Here is a 27,698-nt window from a genome sequence, read left to right on the forward strand (position 1 = left end):
GGAAAGTCAGGGATACCCACAAACAATAGAATTAAAATCTGTCTTTAGGACTGGCAAACCATTCAGAGCTGTCTGGCTGCTTAGCATAGACTGTGCTAGGCCTCAAGAAGAGAATAGGCCCCTAAAGAAGCAATAATTTTCAGATTGTTGTGTACAATGCAGTGATAAAGCTCCCTGTCACATTTTTCTTCCCAGTTACTGAAGTTCCCATTCAGACGAATTGTCACAGCTTCTTCAATCCAAACAAGCACCCTTCCGGCCTTGTTTGCATTAAAATGTGATAAAACTAAAGGTGACTTTAGCACAGCTGTGCAGAAAAGTGGATTAGGTCAAAGTGACAGCGTTTGTTAGGCCTTGCCACAAAGGTGGTTCAAGATTTGTCTAGAGTGCTAATGTGGGAGAAGCAGGAGCTTCTTAAACCCAGACATTTGTAATAAGGCCACAAACAAAAAATAGTATTTCTTTCATCCCCACCATGGTAGGTTCCCAATGGCAGCAGGCCGTGCTGCGGCCCTGCTGTCACGGGAGGATTCGGGCCCCTCTGAGGGGAGGCTCTGCCCCTGCCCCTCATTCCCAGCCGCTGGGACCGGGGCTCGGAGCTCCCTGGTGCTGGAGCTGCTGCGGATCCTCCCGCGGACACCAGAGCTCCAGAGCCATCACACCCCGAAGGACAGCACTCCCAAAAACCCTTCTGAGGGAGGAGGAAGGCAGGGCTGCTGTTCGCAGCGCAGAGCAGCCGCCGGTCCTGCCGCCAATAGGGCGCTCCCACTGCACCTTCTCTTAAACTCCTCTTTCCATCTCATTTTACTGTTACGGGAAAACCCCACCGAGGCAAAAAGCCCTGGGAAATCGTACCCTTTGCATGCCACCTGCTGGCAATTTTTTGTATTTGTCTAAAATGGGGGCATAGCATCATTTTCTCCAGGACAAGAACCACTTATGTCAAAGGCTGGCAGAATAATCACTGCAGGTCCCACCTGAGCACTTTGGGTTATCTGTGTGCAACCAGGGTGAGGCCACCAAAACCCACTTCTCCCCCTCACACTGCTACTTAGTTCTTCATCTCATTTATCGTTTCTAACCCAGAAAACAGAGATCTGCCATTAACTTTTGCAGTGCACAAAAACTCTGCAGAAATGCACGAGATTATTTTATAGAAACAGGGTTTATACCCTAGGTTCTCTATGGTGTACTCTTACTGGTCAAAGGTAATAGAAAGCTTCCACATTTATGGGACTTCTTTGCAACCCAAATTTTACAGATAGCTGTCATCATTTCCATGCCTTGTGCTGGTAGAAAAGTGCAGCAGGAAATGTGGCCCTTCAGCAAAGGGGGGTCTGTGCCACAGGATGCTGCTACATCCCGTGGGACCAGCAACAATCACTGGGTGAAGGGGCTCTGTGAGGCTGAACTGAAGAAAAAATAATAGGGAGCACTTTAGAGAATTTTGGATAAGTTATAAAAGTAAGAAATGTCTGAAAGAGAAATCTCTGCATCGGGTATTTCTTATTAGAGAAGAAAATATTAATTTTATTTCTTTATAGGAGCTTATTAAAGGTATTGGTCTGCTCCTTTGCTGTACATCACTCATTGTACAGTCCCAGTGAAGGCCAAGCACATTTTTGCATGTCAAACCAAAGTTAGCTGTACATAGCTCTCCTCAAAGGTTTCCTCCAGCTGGTAAGAACTGGAACTGAGCATATCCTACTGAACCAAACTCAAAACCAGACACAGCAGCACTGCCAGCACCAGGGAGCTGAGGGTCAGGAAGGATCAGGATTTGGGGAGATACAGTGGTTGATTGGAGGTGGAGAGGTCAGGCAACTTTCAAAGACAGTATTTAATATAAACATAGACAATGTACTGCACCTGCTAAACAATGAGAGTCCTCTGTCTGTGCAGAACGAGGCCCCTGCAGTGACAACAACACTGAGAAAGCCCAGGAAAGCCCTGTCTGGCATAGCTGGAGATCAACAGTGAGCCCTACAGTGCAGGGCAGAGCAAACAAAATCCACTTCTGGGTTACGACAGGGCTGCACAAGCCTTTCTGGAGAATGGGCAAACCTACCTAAAAGATAGGTCTGTCTGGGGCGGGGCTGACATTTTTGGAAAGAGTTCAGGAATTCTAAAGGATAGAACCTCAAAACAGGGCGAAAACCTGACTTTGGAAATTAATATACCCTGGAAGCACTAGTGCCTGAAGCCCAGCCAGATAAGGAGCCAGCTGACATTTGAAGAGCTCTGGAGCTTGGCAGATGCTCTCTCAGAGCTTGCTGCATCCAGCACTGATCCAAGGGTGTAATCCCAACACCTCCTTCTGGAGCTCCACACACCATGCTGCAAGACCAGCTGGGAAACAAGGAAAGACAGGTGAGACAGATTTTAATGGCAACATCGTTCACAGTGTGATATATAAATGGAAATTAACCCCAGAACTTCCAGTTAGGTATTTTTTTCCCCCAGTTACTACTGGGGCACTACACAGCTAATCTTGCATTTTTCTTTAAATAAAGCCTTGTTTGCTACAATTCAAAGATTCCCTTTACAGGGAATTGATCCTCAAGCTTCAGGATCCTCCATTTTTGTAATATTATTCCACACAGAAGTTCATTACTCCCTTTTCATCTCTTCAAATGTATTGAAGACTTGAGTTTGATGTCATGCTAAATTACTATTAATTAACCTCAGCCCACTTGTGCCTTTGCAAACACTAACTAGGCCATCCACAAGTGCAAATATTTATTATATATTTGAGAATGGGTTGGGTTGGAGGGACCTTAAAGCCCATCCAATGCCACCCTGCCATGGCCAGGGGCACCTTCCACTGTCCTAAGGTGCTGCAAACTCTGTCCGACCTGGCCTTGGGCACTTCCAGGGATGGGGAGTCCTTCTAGAAAGTACTGCAAAGGAAAGCAAGGGGAGGGAACAGAAAATGAAGGAATAGTATATCACTGTGGGATCAGGTCTAGAAATTATTACTAGGATTCAGTTTTTACTGTGGAAATATCACAGTGTTATTACTTTGCTAATTAGCCTGGCCAGGTAGAGGGCCAAGGTGTTAACGCTACTGACTGACTTTAATAACTGGTATTAAGCTAGAGTTTCTGCAGTTTATAACCTGATTCTTCACACTTACATTGGTTAATTGAAGTGCAAACTCTGCAAGACTGTAAGTGTGGTATAATACCCTGGAACTGAGCTTCCCTCCTAGGAGTGACCTTTAATTTTATATTTATAAAAATTATTTATTTCTACACCACTGCACACACCCCATACTCCGTGCACTGTAAGCACTGTAATGACAATCCCAAATATTTTTATCCTTCGGTTTCTTAATAATCATGATCTTTATTATACTTGTTGGAGGGATTTTCACCTTGCTACAGCCACGTTCTCCAGAGCCAGAGAATGAACTGATTGTGCCTGTGCCTCCTGCCTGTTGCTGCATGCCCCCAGGTCAGCAGTACACTCCAGCTCTAATCATGCCAAGATGACGTGAGCTTCAATTTTTCCCAACCTGAAGGCAAATGCCTTCTTCATCACCAGAGTGTACTTTCATTTCAAGTCACACAGAGTCAAACCTCCAGGCTTTGGATTCAAAGTAAATGCATTAAGCACATGAGAAACAATTTGGTGCAGCAGTTAGAGGATACACACTGTTTAACCTGCAATCAGGGCTTTTCCTTCTGCTTTCTCCCAGGAAAAGAGAGAGAAAGAAATGCCAGACACTTTCAGAAAGGTGATAAATGAGACCAGTTAGTTTGGCTTTCTGTTTCAAGAAGTGCATTTTTACAGTCAAGTGAGGCAACACTTCACTGTGGAATAGACATAGGAATATTTTACATGCAATTTACTTAAACCTTTCCTTAAGTTGGAAGCTAACACTTAAAAATGTGTTAATGATTCAAGAACCTAATGTATCCTGACTACTAAATACAACTTTCTGTGGTTCTTTTCATGTACCTGCTTGCCTCAAACCAAATACATGTGGAAACCCAAAGCCCAGAGAGAGATTTTGTAGCTCCCCTTCCTGGCCTGTGTGCACACTGACAGAACTTTGTTTAGGTACCAGATATCACAGGGACAGAGTCATTATTAGTTTTAAAGCTTTCAATTCATGCAGTGATTTTTTTTTACATGATCTTTTCCCTTCTCCCTCCTGTATCCCCAATAAAATTCCTGGGCTGGAGGCTGTGGGATGAATTGACAAATGACACTGTTAATAAAGTAGGGAAGAATTTGGGCAGCTGTCCAGAGGGGCAGAGTACCAGCCCCAGAACATGTCCTGCCTCTCTGGGGGGCCCCAGTGGGTTTTCTAGGGAGTCTGCAAAAACAGCTCCCTGTCCAGGATGGTGCCCAGGGACCTATGGAGTTCAGGTCACCCATCTCCTCTCTGTCCAACACTCCAGCCCTGTAGAGCTCTCCAGGGCTCTGCTGCTGCCTCACATAGTTGCTAAATCAGAGCAAACACACTCCAGTGCTGCCCAGGCACATCTCTGGGAGGACTGGTATGTGGAGAGCAGCCCTGCTGGCTCTGGCACACTGCAGGGTGCACAGGGAGAACAAACTCTGGTGTTCCTCAGAGCCAGGGCTGGGAGCACAACCAGCTGCTGCACCCAGGGGCCTCACTAAGCCACAGGGAGCTCTGCTCTGCCTCTCTTAGCATCCTTCTTTTTCAGCACTGCAAGAATGATGCTCAGTGATATTCCCAGGCCTCCATTTCCATCTATTAAATAAGAATAATTTGCATGTTAAAGTCAATGAAATCTAAGCAACTGCTGAGAAACTTCCCCCAGCTCTGAACCTTGATTTGTGTGTAAACACAGGTATAAACAAGTATAAACACACTGAGATATCCATCCTGGAGTAACAGCCTCACAAACAGCTGCCCCACAGCCTCCCTACCTGCTGATTTTAATGAGAGATCACAGCTACAGGAACATCATCTCCATGGAAATCTTTAGAGTGACTTCTTATCACTTCCAACAAAACACAAAGCACCCTGAACTTCCCAGAACACTTTCAGAAGTGACCACAGCTGACCCATGACTCTGACCCAGACCCTCAAGCTGGTGACAGAGTTCTATTCTCAAGTTCCTTTGCTGCCTTCCTCAAGGACTGTTCAGAGATGTTTCAGAGGCCAGTCAGGTCCTTCAAACATCCACCACCATTTTGCCATCCTGCAGTGCCTGTCAGATTTAGTGGGAATGTAGACGATGGCAGAGAAGCCAAATCTGGAGAGTGAAGCCCATTCTGGAATTTCAGTGCAGACACTGTGGTAGTGAACCAAGACATTGTCAGAGTCCTAGCAGGATACATAAAAAATTGGAGCAACCTCTTAATACATGCACTGATGTCGTGAAGAAATCCCACGGGTATGGAGCATCTTTCTCTTGGTTTAATTTCCATTTCAAATTACAAAGGCTTTTCTGTGCTCTTACTTTATAGTGAATGTGGCATAATGATTCCATCCCTGATCAGAGATTTGCATAACTTATGTTAATAGTAGTTGGGTTCATGTTACATTCTTCATCTTAAAATCCAGAACTGATCAGAGAGAATCACTATTATGAGCCTTATTAAATCATTCTCCCCCTCTTCACATTGAATTTTACATTGTGTTATACAGTGAAGGCAAAGAACTTCAAAGGAAACAGGGGTACATTTGATTTTCTATATAAGGAGATCACTTTTCATTATTATTTTTAACCTTTCTCCAGGTTTGAAGATGTAGGAGCGTCAATGTTTGTATCTAAATAGATTTGAAAGTGATTACTGCAAAGCCAAGCAGCTGAAACCACCTCAGTACTGGTGAGCAAATGCCATAATAATTATTAATAATTGCATAATAATTAAATAAAGGGAATATAATTTAAGCTCAATTGATTAGAAAATCAACCAGAAATTAAGATAAAAGATGTAAATGTAAAAATTTTTAACAGCACTCCAGTGCACATGTATTATTACAACATAATAAAGAAATATACATAAAAGCCCAAACAATCAAGCCCAACAAGCCAAATCAAAACACCAAAATAATTTTTTGTTTATTCCATCACATTGCATATCTTTATTTAACAAAGTCTTCTGCATTTTTGAAAATTTTTTTTTGCTTAGTGTGTAGCTTTGCTAGAACCCATCAGAGAAAGTAAAGTGTGTGTTTTCTAAACACAACATTGTCCAGCCTGGAAAATATTTACACCAAAACTTTTCTTCCTTTCACTTCCAAAACATCTTCCTCCAAATTCAGACCTACAGAAATGTCTCAATTTAAGGTATTTTCATGGGCAGAAATATTAAATTCTCCCCAAGCAAGACATTTGCACGAAGCACAGAACCATAGCATAGCATAGAACCTGAGCTGGAAGGAGCACACAGGTATGGAAATACAATAATAAGAAAAAATAATATAATAAATCCTTGAATCACTCTAAAATGGCACAGTTATTTTCACCTTTGAGAACTTCTTTGATCAGATTTTGATGAGGAGCACAGTCCTAGGATGAAGGCTATGCTATTCACTAAGGGCTATTCCTTGTCACCTCCACAAAGAGCTCTCATTCAAAGTACTCACAGCATTTCCTGAGTTATATGTTTAACTTCACCCTTCCACTGTTGGAAAATTTATAAATAGGCCAATGAACTTTTTTCTTTTTCTTTTTTAAAAGAATCCTCAAGGCTCAGTTTTTTTATCTCCTGATGGTAAACAGGAAGGTGAGCTGGACCCCTTCCCCTTGCACAGCCTGCTCACTTTTCCCTCACACAGGGGAAAACTTTCCTATGACAAACCACTACAGAAAACTACAAGGATTTTTACAAAAATAAAAGCCAGTTGCTGGTATTTTGTGTTTTCAGGAGCTCACATGAAAATCTGTTGGGGCAGAGCTTGGCCCACTAGTTACTGACACCCTGAGTGAGGCATTTTGTCATTCTTTTGGCCTAATATAAAGTGACATCTACATTGTTGCTGTCACAGTTTGCTTGCTTATTCTTACTGTCACTATTACACACTGGAGATTTTACTCCCCAGTGATGATTCAGAGCAGAAAGCAAAGTTGTTGGCAATAGGTTTCAAGAATTCCCTTTCAAAACACTGCTGAGACAAAGCTGGTCAGCCACTGGAACACAACTCATGTGCTCCCAAATGTAATAATTTACTTCTGTCTTATTTTGTTCTGCAGACACAGCCCATCATTACACCCTTCCAGCATGGGGGGCTCAGCTTTCAAAGGACTGCTGGGATTTAGCCCCAGTTTCCATTAACACCAGTGACCCACCCAGCACCACTTTGGGAGTTACCTGGGGCAGTTTTCTTCTCTGGCTACACAGGGGTTTTACCCCCAGCTCCCCTCAAGGTGAGGAAGAATTAACTTTGTGTCTCTTCTGTTCCCTGATCAGAGAATAGTTTTTGTATCTTCTGACTGATAATCTTCTAAGTCCCAAACTTAGGTGGCTGTTTTGCTTTAGGGAAAGGAGGATCAACAGGCTCAAGGTTTTCCAGCCTTAATATCCCTGTTGTTAATGCTAAAGAGTACAGTACATATATTTTCAATCTTGCTGAGTTAAAGCTTCATTTAATTAACTATATGTACATACACACAGACCAATTCTGTTTTACAGTCCTTAGCCAAAGCTGCATGTCAATCTAAAAATTAAATAATAGAAAACAGACATTTAGCTTAGTTTATATAACCTGACAGTGCTCCTATCCTTCCTCCGCTTCACCTAGTGTCATCTTTCAGTGTTCCTCTCTAATTTTATTTGGAACAAAATAAAAAGATTAAGATAAAATAATTCCCAAAAGATAATTGCAAAATGATTTATGTGCAGGTGTTAAATTATTTCTGGCATTGATGTTCCATGGAGTGCAATGTTACAACATTATGGTATTCAAAAGAGCATCTACATTTGATAATCCTGCTAATCATCAAAAGACACTGGATCTGAATCCCGAAGGCAATGTTACATTTTGATTAAATTTTATCATCAGTGATTCTGTTTACGGTTCACTAAGGTATGAATTTCTTTCACATTCCATTGGCTTTACAGCTTATTGTGTTTGACTTGGAGCACAGTCAGCTGGAGTTTTCTCTGAGCCACCAGCTCTCCAGCTACTGCTTTTGCACGCTTCAGACATGCTGAACCATCCTGGGCAGAAACAATTCCATGCTTTTCCAGCACCTCCTGCTCCTGAGCTCCATCACCACAGTGATTAAAAGCCGAGCCCCCAGCTCAGGCTGGGTGCCCTGAGCCCTCCAGAGCTGGGTCTCTGCAGGCTCCCCAAGACCCAGCTTAGGCAGCAGAGCACATTTCCAACCCTGAGTTGCCAAATGGCAGAACAACTTGTAGGGCAGGCTGTTAGCACAGATTAGCTTTGTGTACACTGCTGCAAGTGGTGTAGTAATGCTTGAGAGAGCTTGTTGTAATTAAACTCTACTCCTTTGGAATCTTAATCCCGAGGCTTTCTGATTTGTAATTCCAACTTCACGGCTGCACAACCAATTTTCTGTTCTTCAGATACAGCCCCAGGCTATGGGATCTTTCCACACCAGGGTGCACATGACAGCAGCTCTGCTTTAAAACCATATGCCTGGCTGGAAGAGCCACAGCTTCTGGAGAACAGCTCCGTGCCTTCTTCACACTCATTCACCCCAAAGCACTGCAGCTTCACAGCTTTTCCCCCCTCCTTCTCTTCCAGGCTGCACTTAGCTGGAGCTCACCACCACCTCCCAGCGTGGATCTTACTGCATCCCTGCCACCTCTACACACAGCTAAGAGCACACCTGGCAGCTCTGACAGAACACTCAAACGTGGCTCCTGCCGGTCAGCTCGGAGGATTTGGGAGGCTGAAGGAGGGAAATTGCTGCACCGGGAGTTGAGGGGGCACACCCAGACACGCACACACTCGGAGAGCACAGCTCACACTGAAAATCAGCCTCTTACTGCAGCAATTCTTGTAAGCAGGACCACAAGTAAAAACCACCCCAGACCCCTCCTTGCCCTGCAGGGATTCTACCAATACTTGTGAAAATAACAATAACAATAACAATAACAATAACAATAACAATAACAATAACAATAACAATAACACAACTACAAGAACCCTCCAGCCTGCTGAGCTGGCTGCCAGCTGCAGGTGCCACGTTGCTGGCCCTGTATCTGACAGAAGTTGCACCTCTGTCCCATCATGGCCCTGATTTTGACTATTTCAAGTGCATTTGTGCCATAACAAGTAACCATAGTGGCTCTGGCAATTCATACCTTGGCACCAGAGCTTATTTTTGATGTATCACAAGGCAGCAACTAAACCTCTAGCTGGGGAAAGGTGAGAGGAAAACAGGAAGATGGATGGTCCTTTCTATTCTTCAGTTTACACTTTTCTCACATTTAGAGGAATAGTTTCAAGTTGCTTTTTGATACATTATTATGTCTTGCATCAAACAAATAAAGAATAAAAAGAAAGGAAAATGCTTAGAGAACAAAGAGGAATGCCTTTAGCACTATAGGTTAAAAAAATGAAAATATGACTATGAACATTAACTTTATTTTCAACATTCCTCACATTTTTTTTGGTGATAAATGACTTCAAATGTAGTTGCCTTCGGGGTTATATCCACAACTTCATTTTTCATGTTATTCTGAATAAAATTTAAGGTGGACACTAGAACAGACTTTGCTAAAACCTAACTGGTGCATGAACACAACCCCCATTTGGTTCACACAGGGTAGAAAAACACTGAGAAACAATCATGAAACACTTGTTGCAAACAAAGCTGGGATTTTCCTCTTGCCTACCAGTGCATTGTTGCAGGATTGGCCTTTCCTGCTGGGTTCAGACAATCTTCAGGGAAACACGCAGAAAAGGTGAATGGTCAGAGCAATCAGGCTACTGAGGGAACACTAGAATCTGTGAAGTAGCCTTGATTCTTTCCTGCACACAAATAATGATTTCTTGTAATGAATGGGTGGCTTTAGTTACAAGAATAAGGCAGAAGGAATGGCAAGAAATCCTCATATTTCATTGCAAGTAATGAAAAATACCAACTTAACGCCTGTAACTTTCTACCAGTCAATCAATGGGGGCACACAGCCAAGCAGTGTGGGGGATGTGTCATTACATTAGTCTTTGTTTTATGAATTTGTTCAGCTCCACTTAATTGTTTCAGAGGTTCAGTTTAAAATTCAAACAAATATTTCTTTATTTATTTTCTTTTTCTGTGTAAACAAAGACTTTGGCATTGACAAAACTTCCTAGATGGCTCCTGAGCACCTGCAGCAACCCAGCAATGAATGTTTCGTGTGTAGTTACCCTGTTTAGGACTGGATTCGGGTGGTGGCAGAGGACCTAGGATATGTTCATTTAGTAGGAAATGCAACCTCTAAGAAATCTTGGGGGCAGCAAGGGCAGTAGGAGGCTCCTCATCTTTCCTCTCTGTGGGAGGGCTGAAGATTCCACAGGATCCCAAGATCATTAATGTTGGAAAAGAACTCTAAGGCCACCAGGTCCATCCTTGTGCCTGACCCCACCTGGTTGCCTGGCCCAGAGCATTGAATGCCACGTCCAGGGTGTCCTTGGACACCTCCAGGGATGGGGATCCCACCACTGCCCTGGACAGCCCTGTCCAATGCCTGACAATGCTTTTCACAAAGAAATTGGTCCTGATGTCCAACCTAAACTTCCCCTTGTGCAGTTCGAGGCCATTTCCTCTCATCCTATCACTGAAGCAGAGCCCGACCCCCTTAGCCTGCACCCTCCTGCCAGGGAGTGAGAAGATCCCTCCTAAGCCTCCTTTTCTCTGAATGAAACAATCCCAGCTCCCTCAGCTGCTCCTCACAGGACTGGCTCTCCAAACCCTTCACCAGCTTCACTTCTCTTCTGTTACTGGAGCCCCAAGGACATCTTCTGATTCCATGGGACAGCCGGTTCCTACCAAATGCATTTTACTTTGTGACCCAGTTCTGGCTCACAAAGACTTAACGCCCACTGCATTAGTTCTCTATCTGTAAGTCTGGCATTTTTCTCCTCTTTTCTCCCTAGAAATTTTCCCTGAATGTGAACACTTTACAGGACAAATAAGTCAGCTGGGCATGAAGTGCCTGATGCAGCTGGAATTTGCTTGTCCTCCTGCCGTATGAGGTTTGATGCATGAGCTCCATTATACAGGGAGTCACAGAATCCTGGAGTGGGTTGGGTTGGGTTGGAAGGAACTTTAAAGCCTATCCAGTGCCACCCCTGCCATGGGCAGGAACACCTCCCACAGTCTCAGGCTGCTCCAAGCCCTGTCCAGCCTGGCCTTGGACACTTCCAGGGATGGGGAAAGCACAGCTTCTCTGGGAAACATTGATACCAGCTCAGTTTCTGTTTGTCCATCAAACGTAAAAACAGATTTAAAACACCTTCTTCCAGTGGGGCATTAAAAAGTATTTCCCCAGCACTCCAAAATTATAGCTAGTCCTATGAGTTTTTAAAGATTTTGTAATTGTATTACAATCAACCAAACCTTAGGATGATTTGTTGTAAGACAACTTCACCACAGCATGTTTTATTTGGAGCACTGTACTCGCAGGCCTTAAAAGCTGAAGTAAATGATGACAGAATCTCTTGATTGGATTCTTATCAAAACATCTTCCTTATAAATACCTCGGCATTATTTCCTGCATGTAATGTGGCTTTTATATCAAAACAGGGGGAAAAATCAAAAGGCAGTACAGAGCAAACAGTAACCAGAAGCTGACAGACAGTTCAATCTGCACTTGAGTGAGCTGTAATCAATTTATTCTTCATGCTCAGCTGGATCTTTCAGCCCCCATTTATGCTGTCTGCATTGCAAAATGCTACTCCCAGAATTTCACTGTCAAGTTCTAAGGAGACAGTCAGTGTGAGACCTTCCAAGTCAAGAAGAACCACTGGAATTAACCTTCTAACTGTAATCCCAAGGTTAGAGAGCAAAATGGGCTCATTTTTATGTGAGTTAAACATGTGGATGTACCCAGAAGAGTAACAATCAGAAGGTCACGAGGTGGGAACTGAGCTTTCCAGCAGAATCACCATCTGAGGGGTTTTGTCAAGAGGCAAAAATTCTATAGGAAAGCGAGCCCAGCTTAAAGAGCAGCATCTTGGAATGAGCTATTTCCTTTCTTTGAGAAACAAAGTCTGAATTGTGAAGTGAGATGGCAAACTCTTCTCTCTGCAGGCTGCAGGGGTGGGAGCCACTGCTGACAGTAGCAGAGCAACTGCAGATTGGTATCTTGGTAGTAATGGAAAGAACTGTATTCAGAGCGAGAAGTTTGGGAATTCAGAATAGGATTCTTGGCTTACTTTTTTGTTAGTGACAAAAGGAAAAGTGGCAGAAATAGCAGAAATAGCTCCAGGAACAAAGATCCTGGTTCTCTCCAAAATGATTCGAGTCAGGTTTTGAGTCAGTTATCTAAAAACACCGGAGGGACAGAGATTATGGGGATGAAAGGTACACTATTATATTGTTTATATGATCTGTCTTCTAATAATCTATATTGAATTCTGTAGGTAATTTTCTGAAAGATGATGCTTACTTATTTGAACAAATTTAGGGAGCTCTAAACTGCTTTCAGGCAGCGAAGATCACTGTGTTATTGGACATTAGGATACAGCTGAGCCTGTGCTGCTGTGCTTATCTGAAATCACGTTTATTAAGGTGCCCAAAATAAGGATGTACTTCCCTGGGAATGGAGCCCCGCTCAGAGGAAAATCCCTGCTACTGGTTTGTGTAATAAGAGGTCTAAACACCCTCCTGGAATCAGCTGACAACTCCTGGCCTTGGAATCCTAACAGTCTGTTAATGTAAAGGTGAGCAGAGAGAATCAAACAGCAAGGAACTTGTGAATAAAACTCCCGTCTCTATTTTTATCTGGCACCTTGTATAACAAATACAATTTTTGTTGTTTGTGTAATTTATTTCAGAAGCCACTGTAACAATCTTAAATGGATGATAGATCTTCTCAAGAAACAGGTATGGAACAAGTATGGATTTGGAAGCCTCTCTTATTCTTTACATTTTTGGAAAGCTGGCTTTTGGTTTGGTGGTACTACAACTCTGCATCTTTTTTTACAAGAACTTTTATAAAAGCATTAGAAAACTTGCTTGTTCTGGAAATGCTAATATGCTAAATAATCGCTAGACTTTCTCATTTGCTTGTTCTGGAAAGTGAAAAATACTTCCCATGTTCACAGATGACACTTCCAGATAAAAATACTGGGACAAACCCAAATCAATGGCACAGATCAAGAATACTTGATCACTTTCATTACGTATTGTTGTTACCCTTTGAAAAGGGAAGTAAGTGAAAACTGGCCAATAACATCCTCTAGATAAGCCTGTGTCTCTCATAGCTGTACTCTGTGTGCAGAAATGCACTGTCAGTGGGCACCCTTCAGTCCAAACTGCTGAGCAGAAGCAAACCAGAGCAGCTGTGCAGAGGCACAGAGGGGAGTGCAGGGTCCCAGGCTGCAGGAGGGCTGCTCTGGGAGCAGCAGGGACCTGGGATGTGGGCACAGCTCCAGCAGGAACCTCTCCAGCTGCCAGCCTGGCAGAGCCCAGGGGCGCTGGGACAGCTCCCCTGGCTCCAGCTCAGCAGGTCCTGCTGGAACCTGGGGCTTGGTCTGTGCCTTCCGTGCTGGCAGGCTGCAAATGAAACTCAGTCCTGCTCTGCAAGGAGAGGCTGGAGCTCTCAGCCTCCTGAGGAGTTTTGCTTCACTGCTTGTCTGGGGATCTGCAAGGGTGAAAATTGACTTCTGCTCTAAATTTGACACTGTGTGGATGATTTATTTATTTAATTATTTGTTTGTTTGTTTAATTGAAGACAGCTTCATTTCATCCTCATAAAACAAAAGTGAAATATTATTTCTTGGGAAGGAATTCACTGTTATGAACAGTGCAAAGGGAGGGTCTTTGTTCCTCTCAAGCACCAGTCAGATTTTCAGTCTACAATGCAAACAGCTGCAGATTGCAGTTTTAACTTCTTGAAATTCAATTCAAACCTGGCTTGACAGAGGAGAGCTGCAGCTGCCTTGTGGCTGAGGGCTGAGATGCAGACAAGCCCCAGCCACCCTCACAAGTGCCCATCCATCCTCAGGACAGCACCAGCAGACGGTGCACAAGGATGGGCAGCACAACCCAGGTGCCCTGGGGCACTGCTCCAGCCTGTGCTCCATCAGGGGCTGCCTCTGACTCCTCTTGAGAGCCGGCAGCACACAGAGGTTGTTCCAGCAGTGATCAGTGGACAGTGCTCGGCCAGCAGCCCCCTCTCCCCATGGACACCCCCAGGGCAGCAAATCCACACCTGGGGACACCTCCAGGTCCTGGGCTGGAGTGGAACATGCAAACATGTCCACTGGCTCAAAGTAAAGTATGGTGAGCCAGAAGCCAGGCATGTGTAAGGAATCTGATGAGGAGAAAAGGAGGATGGAAAGAAGTGAGACACAGAGAAACCTGCAATTATCAATAGGATGGATTTTCTTCCCTTTTTGACAGGGATAGAGTTACCCAACCTATTATTACATGGTCCTAATTACATATCTCTGCAATAGATCACTCAGGTAAGGAGAAATATCTACTGCCTGAGAAACATCACTAATTGTTCCTTTTGTGTTGGCATACTTTCTGATTGGAGTAATTATAGAGCTGTTTCCCCATTCTCTTTAGCTCTGAAGATTTTGAAGACATATTTCTTCATAGATTCCATAAAATTAAACACCTTGAACCTCTTAATTTTGGCTTTTTTTGTTCCTTTTTCCTACCTTTTCTTCCCTTGGACAGAATATTGCCAATTTTACTGTGTGTGAAGAAACCTAATGCAACAGCTTCAGCATCCCACCACACTATGCATTGTACATGCTACAAAAATTTCTTGCTTTCAATCATTATGAAGTTCTTACACTAATTTTAGAAAACCTTTTGGCTTCCAAAATTATCCAAAGTAGCAACAAGGGAAAAAAAAAGTTTAGATCTATTACATAGCTTATCTCTAATATAAGTAGATAGCTAATTGGCTTTGGTACACCGAAGTCAAGTTCTAACAGTCTGGGAGATGCCTATCTCTGGTGTGTCAGCAAGTTCTTTATCAGGATGCTGCAAACCCAGCCAGAGCTGCCACAGCACCCACTCTGACAGGTGACAGGACATTCTGCAGCACAGAGTCTGCAGAGGAGAGCACAGGAACAGAGCAAGGCCCTTCAATAGGCAGAACTCATAGATTGTTACCAATTCTTCCACTCAGCTCTACAATCTGAATTTCCAGCAGAGCTCAGAGGAGGACACTGCACCATGACTGAGAGATCCAGCAGTGATGAAGACTCACAGTCTCTTTTGACAGGTTTTTCCCACCTAACCTGAGAGTCCTACATCCACCCTTTATTGCTACCTTGGAGATAAATTCAATCTCTTGACCTACAAACACCTCCAGCTGCAGGACTTCTCACCCCGACCTGGGCCCTGATAGTCCAGCTGCAAATACTGATATTTATTAATATCCTCAGTTAAATTTAGGCCTAAGCCTTCTTCTCTCCTGCCATGTTTTTTGCTTTGCTTTACCTTCTAAAACTATCAAAACAGGAGGAAAATACTTATGCCACTTTTGGGTTTTGCTGTAGGAATAAATCAGAGTTAAAACCTCCAGCACTTTCAGGAGGTTGTCATCTCCTGACAACAGATCTCTGGAAGCCTCATTCCTCTATACAATGAGATGCTTCAAGGTTGAGTAACTCAATATCAGTTTTCCTGACACGGGAGTGCACTTATTCCATGAAAAATCACCATGAGAAGGCAAAGCTCAGCAGTATCCCTGCCTTTCCTCTAACCCTGTACCATGGGCTTTACAATGGATCACAAGACAAATCCTCACCTTGTTCTCCCCATCCCATGCTAAGTCTGCTCTTGCCTGGGGGCTTCTGCTCAGATCTATGTGAATGGAACAGCCAGAAAAGAAATTCACTAGCCTGGTTTTATTAATCAGATCTTAAAATGAGGTCCAAACCCCAGTCCAATCAGAAGGAAGACTTATACCACACATGGATTGTGGCTGAGCCTGAACTCTGGGATGATGTTGTTTATTTACTGGACCTATCTCCCAACTAAGAAATGTACTAAATTTCCTAAGCATCTGCATAACTTGGTGATATGAAGCTCCTTCATGAAGATGTGTATCTTTGGAGTAATTAATTTATCATGTGATTGAACTGTTGCCCTGGTTACTACAGAAATGATTCAACAACAGAGCAAATTGGTATGTAAACAGTAACAGTTATCTAACTTATTGGCACAAAAATAACTGCTGACAAGTGCATTCCACACACTCCAAAGGCTCTGTCCAGCTCAAATGTACTTCCTTTTTCAGGCTCCTCCTTTATTCAGATCCTATTCCTTATTTCAGTGAAGTGTTCCTCAGCATCCCAAATCCCACGAGTGCACCACCATCAATAGTCAGAGCTGCTGAAGGCATCTTTTCCTTGGCCTGGGGCTGAAAGCTGTGCAGACATCAAACACATGGAGCAGTGTCCCATTTCCTGCATTGTCCAGCAGGGTGATGTCCTCATCCTATTCCTCATCCTATTCCTTATCCTATTCCTCATCAGACTGAGTGATAAACTGAGGAGAGCATTGCTCATAGTCACATAACCCAGGTGTGCTGCCCCTCCCGGCTGGCATTTCTAACAAAGGATTCCTGGTGTTGAAAACAAAGCTCAATGGGGACACAAATTCCTTCCTTCCTTCCCCAGAGGAGACTGGAAAGGTCTCAAATGACACATTGGACCCCGTGTCCATAGGAATAAGAGTGACTTTTATTTAATAGTGATGTGCCCAGGGGGGCAATAGTCACCAGAGGGGATAAACATCTGCAGTTGTGAATGCTTGAAACCTGCACAGAACAAATTACATAAAGCAGCAGCTCCATAGCTGAAGACACACCTTTCTCTATAGCTCCCTGTGCAAACACAGTGTGTGCTTCCATCTCTCTGCTCCCTGGGTTCCTGAGCAGCCATTCCCAGGGAATGCTGAGGGTATGAGCACCTTGATAGTATTTCTTCTTCAGCTACATCAATTCTTTAATTGTCTGCAAAAACATGACCAACTACTACCTTGATAAACTATCACATGTATTACAGAGTAATTTTAACCCTTAAGATAGCCTAATTATTGGCTTCTTTTGAGGAAAATATCTTTAAAAACAATTACAAATGTTTTGTGCACATGCAGTAGGAATTTCTACAAGTTACTGAACTGGATAAGCCACTGCTGTGCAGGGGCACGGGGGCTGGCTGCATTGCAGCTGAGATTATTTCTGCATGTTGTGATGGACAAGACAAAACTATTACCAAAGTGTGGGCCTTGGCTGTGTCTAATATCCCTGTGGCCACCTGGCTGCTGCTCCTGTCCTAAACTGAGCCCATGAAAAAGTTCCTACCTTCTAAATTTGTTAAAAGATTTAAGAAATACCATAGCATACAATGGCAGAGTTTTTACCTATTATTTTGTGCACATGAAAGTATCAGAGAGAATTCAAAGGTGAATCCCAAGTTCAGACAAACTAAGATGTTTATTTCAACTGGATAAATTTAGACTGATGGGGTAATGAAAGGGGCATTGACAACCACTCGTGAGCTCCTTTAACATATCTATTTCCAGGAAATGTAACATCTGGTGTATACCACATCCATTATCCTATCTGTCCAACTTAAGTGCACACAAATAATATATGTGCATGACTGATTTCCCTGCTGATGTCTTTATTATTACTTTGAGCAGATGAAATCTAGACCAGTCTTTTACTGTTACATTTTGTTTTCTGCATTCCAGTGTCAGATTGCTTAATTATGTGATATTTGGTCACACTCTGCAAATGTTTCTTGCTGTCATTTTAGTGTCCAGTAGTTAGAGAAACAGGTAGAAAACCCAGTCAAGGTGCAGAAACAGGAATTATTTTGATTCAAAACTGTATAAGATCGTAACTACATTGCTTATAAAAACCACAAGCAAAGTCTTTAGTGATTTGTCAGACACAGTAGCTAAAACTAGAATCTGCTTCCTGTGATTCCATCAAGTCCAACCCCTGGCCCTGCACAGGACCCCCTGACAATCCCACCCTGTGCCTAAGGATATTTTTCACACTGAAGGGAGCACTTGTTTGGTTTTAGAGAACTTTCAGAGCATCTGAACTTCCATGGGATAATGTTTTACACACAAGTAAGACCTCAACAGGAAAAACATCATCCCAGGCTCATCTTGCCTTCCCCAGTAGATACGTGCTTCTATTTTGAGAGGAAAACAGCTCTTAGAGGAAACAACTTGTAGATTTAGAATACTAATTTTTGAGTGCCCTGAAGGCCACACAGCAGCTTGGAAGCAGTACAATGCAAATGAAATGAGTGGGAGATGAAAGATTTTAATAAGCATTGAGAGCAGGATAATTTTGAATTAGTCACAGCAGTCATTTCTCGGCCACAGGACTGAGTGCCAGAAAAAGAACCATGAGCCTGAATTGTGAACGTTTGCCACAGCCTCAGCACTTGCAAACGAATCTCTGGGAGCACAGCACGGACAGTTAGGCTGTGACAGCAGTGGTCAAAGTGCAGGTGGACATGAGGTGCTAAAAGGTTCCTGGATTTGAGTGCTGCCTTCTTTTTGCCATCACTCACTGGACTGGTGCCTCTCCAAAACTCAGGGAAGAATAAGGGGAAAATGTATGGAGAGAAAAAAATAAGCTGAGAGATGGTGGATACAGAAGGTCTGCCCCTTTTATCTGAGTTTCACCATGTTCACATGGCTGGGGACATTCAGGACCTCTGTCCAGCTCTCAGGCTGTGGGAGCCCTCACCAATCCCTCCCTTTCTGTCAGTGGGAAAAGGGGACATTCCCTGAAAGGAGCAGAGGAGCTGGGGACAGCAGGGATGTGAGCTGGGACAGAGCCTGAGTGCTGGGGCTCTGCTGTGACATGCACAGGCACTGCCACAGAGCCAGAGGAGCCAGGAGGAGAATCCTGGGCTGTGTGTGCAGAGAGGCTTTAAATCAAGGCAAAAAGTCAATACCTATGCAATGTTCCAATGAGCCAACTAAAAATACCTTGTCTTCCAAGATTTGGGAGCTTGGAGTCAGGTTCATGGCAGCCAAGAAGGACCATGTCCTGTTCTTACTGCAGACTTACTGCTCTTTGCTGCTTCCAAAAATCCCTCTACAACATTCCCTTCTCTTGTCAACTCTTGGGCTGCAAGTTACAGACTCTGTTTTGCCAATCCTGAACCAAAATACACTTGATCTCTCAAGAAGCTTAAAAGTAGAAATTAACCTCAAACCACATATTTCTGAAGAGTGAGAAAGTGAAGAAACAAGGACATGAGTACAATTCAACACAGCAGGTACACTTTTTATCCCCCACCTCTGTAAACAGGCGCCTTGGAGCAGCACCAGCAGCCCTGAAGGACTGGGAAGTCACTCCTCCAGTGACAAACCTACTCACCAAGATATTTAGAGATGCTCCACATCACCAGACGGGCAAGATGAAACCATTCCTCACCCACCCATAAGATTTCCCATCCATGGCATCATAACCACCCCAAGTTAATCTGGCACTGGGAGGGGAAATCGCCATGAAGAAGGAAATGCCCTTTTCAGGGAAAGAGGGAGAAAAGTCCTTTACCACCACCACCACCACCACCACTAAATCGCTCACCATCCAGTGTGGTATCACCAAGGAAGTGCCAGAAACCTGGAATTTGTGGACAAAGTATCCTCAGCTCAGCCCTGCCTCACAGCAGTTATTTTGGCAATGCCAGATGGAACAACTTTACCCTCAGGACTGGAAAGTTTTAGCACCATGGTGCAAACGTGCCATAGACCTTTCTGGTTCCTCTAAAGCTTTGGGTCTGTGCTACCTTAACTCTTGGTGTGAGGAATTTGGAAACTTCAGTAAAGATATATTTATGTTTTGGAATATTGTAAGTTCTTTTTATGAACTCATATAGCATAATCTTGACTTTATGAGTTGTTTTCATCATCTACTCAAACTATTAAAATGGCTGCTCTGTGTGCTCTCAAATGTCTAGACCACCTGGTATTCTTCAAAATGTTATTTTTAATTTTAAAATAATCTGAAAGGTGCCTTTGAAACAGCATCATCTCTGCACAGGTGAAATGCTATTGAAAGAAGAAATTAAAAAAATCAACATGCAGTGAATTTTGCCAGACATCATGAGAGAAGGTTTCAGAACAGAAATCATGCTCTCTGAGCTCAGGGGCTCCAGGCTCTGCTTCCCAGCTCTCAGCCAAAGCAGGACCTGAGTTCAAATGCAGCCACAACTCTGGGGCTTTCATGCTGATGCAACATCCCCCATTTCCTCACTGGATACGGAAGCCAAAACAAATGTGGAAGATGAGCATTAATATTTCAAGACCCAAAGAGAAGCACAGAAATATCCCAAACAAGCAAGTCGACTGCTCTCAAGGAACCATTCCACTCTGTCCCACCCCCAATCACTCTTTCCATATGAAGTTGCTATGGTGATGATAATTATTCCTGATCAGCAGGATACAGTAATTATTGCAATAAAAATCACATAAAGCTTGTCACTACATGTGTGAGACAGGGATTGTCTCTTCAATTATGCACCTTTCCTTGCCCTCCCCCTCCCTTTAAGGTAGGGTGTTGGGGGTTTTTTTGTTGCAATTATGTAGTAAAAGATAAGGAATTCAATTATTTCTTGCTAATATCAACTTTGCAGGAGATGATGGCAGTTGCCAGCAGCTGTTTGGATGATCCCAATCAGGCAGTTTCTGATTATTTCCACAATAAAGGAGGTAAACAGGATTTGAGAATTTAGGGCAAAAATTAACTGTCTAAGTATTTCAAAACACATTCTGGAGTGCTTCAAATAGCGGTCTAAAGGTTTTCAACCATTAGAGCTTCTTGGTTCTCCTGTCTGATGCTTAGTTTGTGGGTCTGAAGCTCAGCAGAAGAGTCCTCAGGCTCCAGGTCACACCCTGGCTGCAGCTCCCTGCTGGGTGTTTGTGGGCAGGATGGGGCTGGCACAGCAGAGCCTTGTTCTGGAGCAGCACAAAGCACCCCAGCCCAGTTGGATGAGCTGCTGGCTCTCACCTGGGCAGCTCTAAGGCAGCTGTATCTCTAAGACTTGTTTACTCCCTATTTGTCATTTTAATTGGTCGACCTTCATTTTCAAAGTAGTTGCAAACACGCTGTGATTGATGGAGGGAGTAACATGATATCAATATTCTGAAGACATCCATCATGAACTCTAATCTCAGATATAACTGTACATTGAAGCCTTTCTAGAAATCAATCTCCTCCTTTGTGTGCCTAAGTGCACATAAGAAGCTAACACATACATTCAGAGAAAACCACTTTGCTTTGGGACATCTACTGCATGTTGAGCTGGAAGAACACCCTGTGTCATTCCTGGCTGGCTTTGGGTATTTGATGTTTTGGGTACTGCTCACAAACTGTGCCAGACACAGTGCCCAAAAGTTTCCATCTCCCCTGAGCCCACAAACAGCGTCCCTTTCATTACCCGTGGATCAGGCAGAATCCATCACAAATGCATTTTACAGTATCTTATTTCATCTCTACATTTTGTAACTGCTTCAAAAGAAGCAGGGGGAAAACAATTCCACAGGATATTTTCAATAGGTTGTACATTGGACAATAGCATAGCAGAAGTCAATCAGCAATGATGCAAATGTTTTAAAAAGCACAAAAAGTTGTTGATGCGAGTTTAAGATCTGCTGAAGCAACAGGTTTTGAAGCACTGCCTTAGGAAAGTAGCTGGGTTTTTTCAGAACCTATATGACACAATCTTTTGTTTTATTCCTCTATGATATTATGTTCTGTAGTCACTAATATAGGACTAATCTCACAGGCATCTCATCTGCCCTCAATGGAATGGGAGCGGGGCCAGATCCTCAAGTATGCAAGAATTTTTTTAAAAAAATTATCTGTCTATCAGCATGTATTCATTACACTTAAATTATTATTTGCTCACTATCAGCTTAACCAGCACTTCACAATGTATAGAAATCAGAGGGCCTCTGTCAAAAAGCACAGTAGGTTTAGGGGAAAACAAGAATTCTGCCTCCCTTGAACCAAGGTAAGAGTGAGAAGCTGCAGAGCAGAGTCAGTACAGGGAACACAACCATCTTTTTGTCATGCCGTAAGAGACAACAGAAAGGGAAGATGACAAATTGCCTCTGATGCCTTTGACAGGTCTATTTGGTTCGTGCATTCAGCCAGTTGTAGTTTTAAATTGTCATAATTGCAAGTCTCAAAGCAACATAAACTGGTATTTTAGATGTGGATCCTGGAGACAGAATTCATGTTCTACTGCCCACTGACCCTGAGCTTTCTCTGTGAACTTGGCTATATCACTCAGCCTTAAATTTAATATGCAATACTTTGAAGGTTTTCAGATTTGGGAAGATAAAACAAAACCCCAGATCTTAGTGCTGGTACCCAACTGCCAAGTGAAATCATGTCCTTCTTGCATATCACACACCTTAAAGGTAGAAACCACCATAAAATTCTTCAGAGAATACTTCAGAATCATTTAACACAGAGGGTCTCACAGCAGGAATTCAGGATCATCTGAACCATCAGAGCTTTTTCTTTCGGGCAGGCTGACCAGCAGGAGCTTCTGCTGTGCCTTCAAATGACAATTCTCAGTTCTTTGCCTAAATCTAAACTCGCACACGCAGCATGTTCCTAAACTAAAGACAAACATCACCTTAAGCTCAAGCCTTCCCATCATTTTGCTGTTTGTTGCCACCTCCAATTATACTTTGAATGTTCTGTTTTCTGATAGTCTCATCCAAGAAAACCAAGGTTTTTCTTGCCAAAGAAATCTCTAGAACTTCTGCACACTCACCTATGGGCTGCCCTGCACACCGTGCTCTAGGACTGACTGCCAGTTCATTAACAGCATGTGGCTGCTATTTTTTTCTTCCTAAAAATTCCCAATTTTCCATCCAGCACAGCAGGCAGGAGGGGATGGGTGTTTTCTGTCTAGGTGAGGTCTGAAGACCTCTCTATCCCCCAGGACAATGTTTCACTTGTTCCTCTTCCCAAAGGGATGGCTGGAAGATGCTCCGGCCCCAAGGAGATCAAAGAGATGCCAGGACAGGCTGGTCAAGCATTTCCCTTTCATCTGAATATATTGTTTGTCATTCTGAGCCATTCCTAAAGGTGAAAAAGGGTTCTAATCATTGCAGGAAGAGCCCTTGGAGATGACAGCAAGAGAAAAGGGAAGATTAAGGATGGCTTACAAACACCAGGGAACAGAAGGTTGCATATTTGGAGTAAACTGCATTTTTTGATTTTACTTACACAGCAACAAAGAGTTAGAAATTCATGCAGCACAAAGGAAACAATCACTTAGCATTGGTACCTTGTAATGGAACAGGGGCTGCTTTATTCCCAGGACATCTATTATACTGTAAGGTGTGCATTTTGTAATATTTTGCATTTCCAAGAATTAACACCACACTACAATAAAAAAGGACTTAAATTATTTTCATTGCACTCAATAATTTTGCAGAGAATCACTGAATTCATAAAGCAAAACAATTTTGTGTTCTCATGAATTGCACAGAGAAACTGAAAACAAGACAGAGCTCTCTAAAGTGCATAAAACCACCCCAGACCACAGAATTTTAAGTTTCTTCTAGCACAGCTTTTTCTTTTAGTTCAGCAATCTATTTTTAAAACAGGAAAGGAATTATCCAAATTTCACTTCGTTGTTGTCATGTCTCATAACAAAGCAGACCAAACTCCATCTACATCTTTTCCTGTAAGGATTATCCCTAGAAGCAATCTGATAAGGTTTCTGTAATTCAGCCAAAGAGAATAAAGATTTTTTCATTTTATTTTCACTTCTAATTTTCCCCACTGTGGTAGTACTGAAGGAAGAACCTGTGAGGATCAGAGTCTGGTCAGGGCTCTGTAAAACTGCTGACAATGGGCTCTCAGCTAGAGTGAGAGGATCCCAGGATCCGGGAGCCTGATCCCAGCCCTGCCACTGCAGCTCCCATTTTTGACCACCCAGGAAGCAGAGGGCTGTGACATCACATAACTTTTGGGACTAAAATAGTGATTGACATCCAAGAATTCCAGCTCATTCGGATCCACCGAGTGGTTTAAGTGCTGGATGAGGGCCCAGGGCTGCTGTGCTTGACCTCCCCAGAAGAAGGCAAAATCCTGGTGCTCCCAGAAAAGAAAGAGGCAAAACCCTGGTGCTCCCCAGATCCCCAAAGCTGCCCCCAGGATGACTCTGTGCCAGCAGCCTTCAGCCACAAGCTCCTCTCTACTGCTGCTGTCACAGGAGCTCCATGGTGAATAATCAGTGAAACATGTTCAGTCTCCAGAAGCAGATGGAGCTGCTCTGTGCAGAGGAGCTGCAGAGTATTCCTGTGCTGCTCTATTTTAATAGCAATATTTTCACTAGATCAAAAGGAAAACAAGCAGTATTAAGTGCAAGTATCTCCTGTACAAATATTTATCTAAGGAAGAAAAAGTGTCCTTGTGTGCAACCACAGGTGCACAGGCAAACACTTCAACACTAAATTCCATGAAATAGCCTTCGGACAAGGAGCTGAGCAGTGTTTGGACAGATGGCCAGTTCTCCTAGAAATGCCTCATTTTACTTCCATTGTTTTATTGAGGGCAGGGTGCTTTACTGGAAAAAATATAGCACCTTTTTCATTTAATAGTTTCCATGAATTATACAAACCAGAGTTTACCACAGTCCAGGAATAAATTACAGGATCACTAAAACCTTGAAGGCACTTGTCTTTTCACAGAATTCACAGAGTGCTGAGCACAGGCTGGGGCAGTCCTGTTTGCAGAGAAGGAACTGGGAAAGCTGAAAGCCTGGAGGGGCTACAACTGAAAGACTAAAGAGTCTCATCAAAACTGAGAGAGGCATATCAAAAAACCAAAGAAAAAATAAAGAGGCTTCAGTGAAAAGTGTCTGAAATCTGAAATAGAGGGAAAATTCTTTCAACTCTTGCAGCTAGCTGAGGCAAGTTCCTTGGTATTTCTTGACTGGGAAGTTTCTTCCCTTTGGCTATTCAGCAGCTCATGACTACAGGAGAGGAGAAAGCTGATAACCAGGATTAGGTGAACTGGTCTAGATAAAGAACTGACTTGAACCTCTGCCCAAGGCTTGAACTCGAGGCTTGCTCTTAAAATCAGGTATTGGGAGGCAGTTTTCCTCCTTTCCTTTTTTCCTTGCTTCCCCTTGTCCAGAAGATCTTCTTCTCCATTCTGGGGGAAATCAGGTGTTTTATGATCTTGCATCCCAGAGAACCTTTTCCCTCTGTTTGCCATTCCTGTACACCTTGTAGCTCCTTTCCAGAGTTATGATTTCCCAGATTTGGGAAGACAGAGAGTGTGGAAGCTGGCCCTGTGTCACACCCTCTCACTGCCCCTCATGCAGCTGGGGCAGCAGCAGCAGCACTTCCTGTGCTCCTGAATCCTGAAACCCTTGAGGGAGCCTTTAAAAGATCATTTAAACCATAGTGCCATGATGACATGCTGCATCCAAAAATTTTAAGTAACCTGACATTTTTAGGGGCTTCTGCAGCCACAGCATTCTCTGACATGTATGGAGGTGGCACATCCAGACAATGCATGGAGCTGTTGCACATTTGAAAGCTTTCTTGGAAACATTTCATCAAATAGTCAGTGCAGGCGCTGCTGCTGGCCACTAAAATCAATGCTGAATACACTTTCAGAATATTCTCTTCTAAAGCTGCACTCTGTGTATTCTGAGAAGAGAAAACCTTTTTTGTACTTGAACTTACGCTTAGAAAGATCTATAAAGCTGCCAGTCAACATCAAATGTCTCTTTGCAGACAGTCTCTTTTCTACAGCCAGGGGGATGGCATCAATAAAAAGAAAAGATTAAAACCCTTAAACTGCTCCCTTATTTTTTAAATATTTAGCCAATTTAGGAGAAAGGCAAGATTAAAATGCAGGATAATCAATGTAAGCTAACACAAGGCCTAAATTTTATCTGCCTTTTCTTATTTCTCTTCCAAAATATCAGAAGATGAAGAAATATGATTTTAAAATAAGCATAGTTAATACACCCCTGAATGAACAATAAACAGCTGAAATGAGCTCCTCAGCCCATTCTTTTAGAGTGCCTAATGTGTAATCCTGGTAACACTTAACATTCATTTGAATATGAAAAGGCTTCAGGCTAGAGGTGCTAATAAGAACACCCCACACTTCAGCTTTAAACAGACATGGCAATTTGTATTTCAATAAGGGGGAAAAAAATTCAGTCTTGAGGAAAGAAATACCTCCACTCCTCCACTGTATCCATTTACAGTACTCACATGCACCCGTTTCAGCATCACTAATGCAAACCCAGCGTCAGGGAGACAATTTAAATTGCCCTTCAAAAGGCAGAAAAAGGAACATATCATTAGCATGACATCTCCATTCCTCTGAAATGCATGAAAGGCTGGTTGTGCTTCATAAAAGTACAGGTAAATGAAAAAATGCATTCTTTGCTTGGTGATAAGGAAAATGTGGAAACAGAAATGCCAGGGTGACAGACTCTCTTCTGCTTTTTCTCACTCTGCAGATCTGACAGCTTCATATTGAAGCCACATTATAAGAAGGCTGGAATCCTTTACCTGTTGGGAATATATGACTCGTTTTTGCTGGTGCTTTAATCAGGAAAAAATAAAAACTCAACTCATCACCAGCACTCATTTCCTCAGAGCCTCATCAGTGTTTTCTGTCCAGTCAAAGTGAATTTTAATTGCTGCAGGATGACATGTTTTTTGGTGTCACCTTTTTTCTGAGCCAGGTCTGACTTCAGTTCTTGTACATAGAAGAATGTTCTGTAGGAAACCTGGAATAAGTCTTGAAAGCAAAATCCTCAAGAAAATTTAGTTCTAACTGTCTTGATTTCTTACGTGATTAAACAATTACCTGAGTTTTTGTGGAAGTCAGAAAGAAATTATTTTTGTATGAACTGCTTCTCTGACTTCTAACTCATCAGTTGAAATGACAAATTTAAATGTTCTTCTAAGAGCATATTAGCAAAGCTGTCCCAGAAAAACCTTATACCTGTGTATAGATAAACATTTGTCCTATTTATTAGACATTCTCACTACTGGAGGTACTGGAAAGCTGAGGGGAAAGTCCAAAGCATAAATTGGAATGAAGAAATCAGCATTACTTGTGTTCTCATGATAGAACAGAATTGATCTGCCTGACCTCTTAGATTCGATCGCTGTAGATTCAGGGCATATTTTTGCTGAGGCTGCTTGTGGAAATCACACATTCCAGGGTGTTCTTTGGGAAAGAGGAGAATATTTACTGTAGGGGAATTAGTGCAGGCTGTTATAGGAGCACCTTAAGCAATTCCATGGAAAACCTCAGGAGCTGCCAAGCCAAGTTTTAGGCTGCAAAAGAGAATGATAAAGATAAGTAGTTCTGAAAATATGTGGTGGAAATAAAAAGCTGCACAATAAACCCTGAACTTCTCTGTGAGCTAAATAAGGAAAAATTGAAGATTATAAATAAATCTAGTATTAGGCTTTATCATATAAATTTTCTAAAGTGCGCAACTTGCTAAAATCTTCCCTCTCTTCCTCATGCACAAAAACTGATTTCATCAGCCCCACAAACCTGAGATGTAAGGT

The 27,698-nt window shown here is 42.8% G+C and overlaps 1 long non-coding RNA gene across 3 annotated transcripts; it reads left to right on the plus strand.

The window, feature by feature from the left end:
* The first annotated feature begins 523 nt into the window (after window positions 1-523).
* LOC111934889 (uncharacterized) lies at window positions 524-14,743 on the plus strand. 3 transcript variants are annotated; one of them, XR_015274774.1, is made up of 5 exons: window positions 524-2,370; window positions 5,721-5,811; window positions 7,182-7,355; window positions 12,675-12,826; window positions 12,941-14,743. It is a non-coding gene; the product is annotated as an uncharacterized LOC111934889 (long non-coding RNA). The 3 variants fall into 3 exon arrangements; XR_002867479.2 differs by lacking the exons at window positions 12,675-12,826; window positions 12,941-14,743 and adding an exon at window positions 8,699-9,462; XR_015274775.1 differs by lacking the exons at window positions 12,675-12,826; window positions 12,941-14,743 and adding an exon at window positions 7,831-8,014.
* Window positions 14,744-27,698: the final 12,955 nt, after the last annotated feature.

The sequence above is a fragment of the Cyanistes caeruleus genome, chromosome 11, assembly GCF_971803275.1.
Source record: "Cyanistes caeruleus chromosome 11, bCyaCae1.hap1.1, whole genome shotgun sequence".
NCBI lineage: Eukaryota > Metazoa > Chordata > Aves > Passeriformes > Paridae > Cyanistes > Cyanistes caeruleus.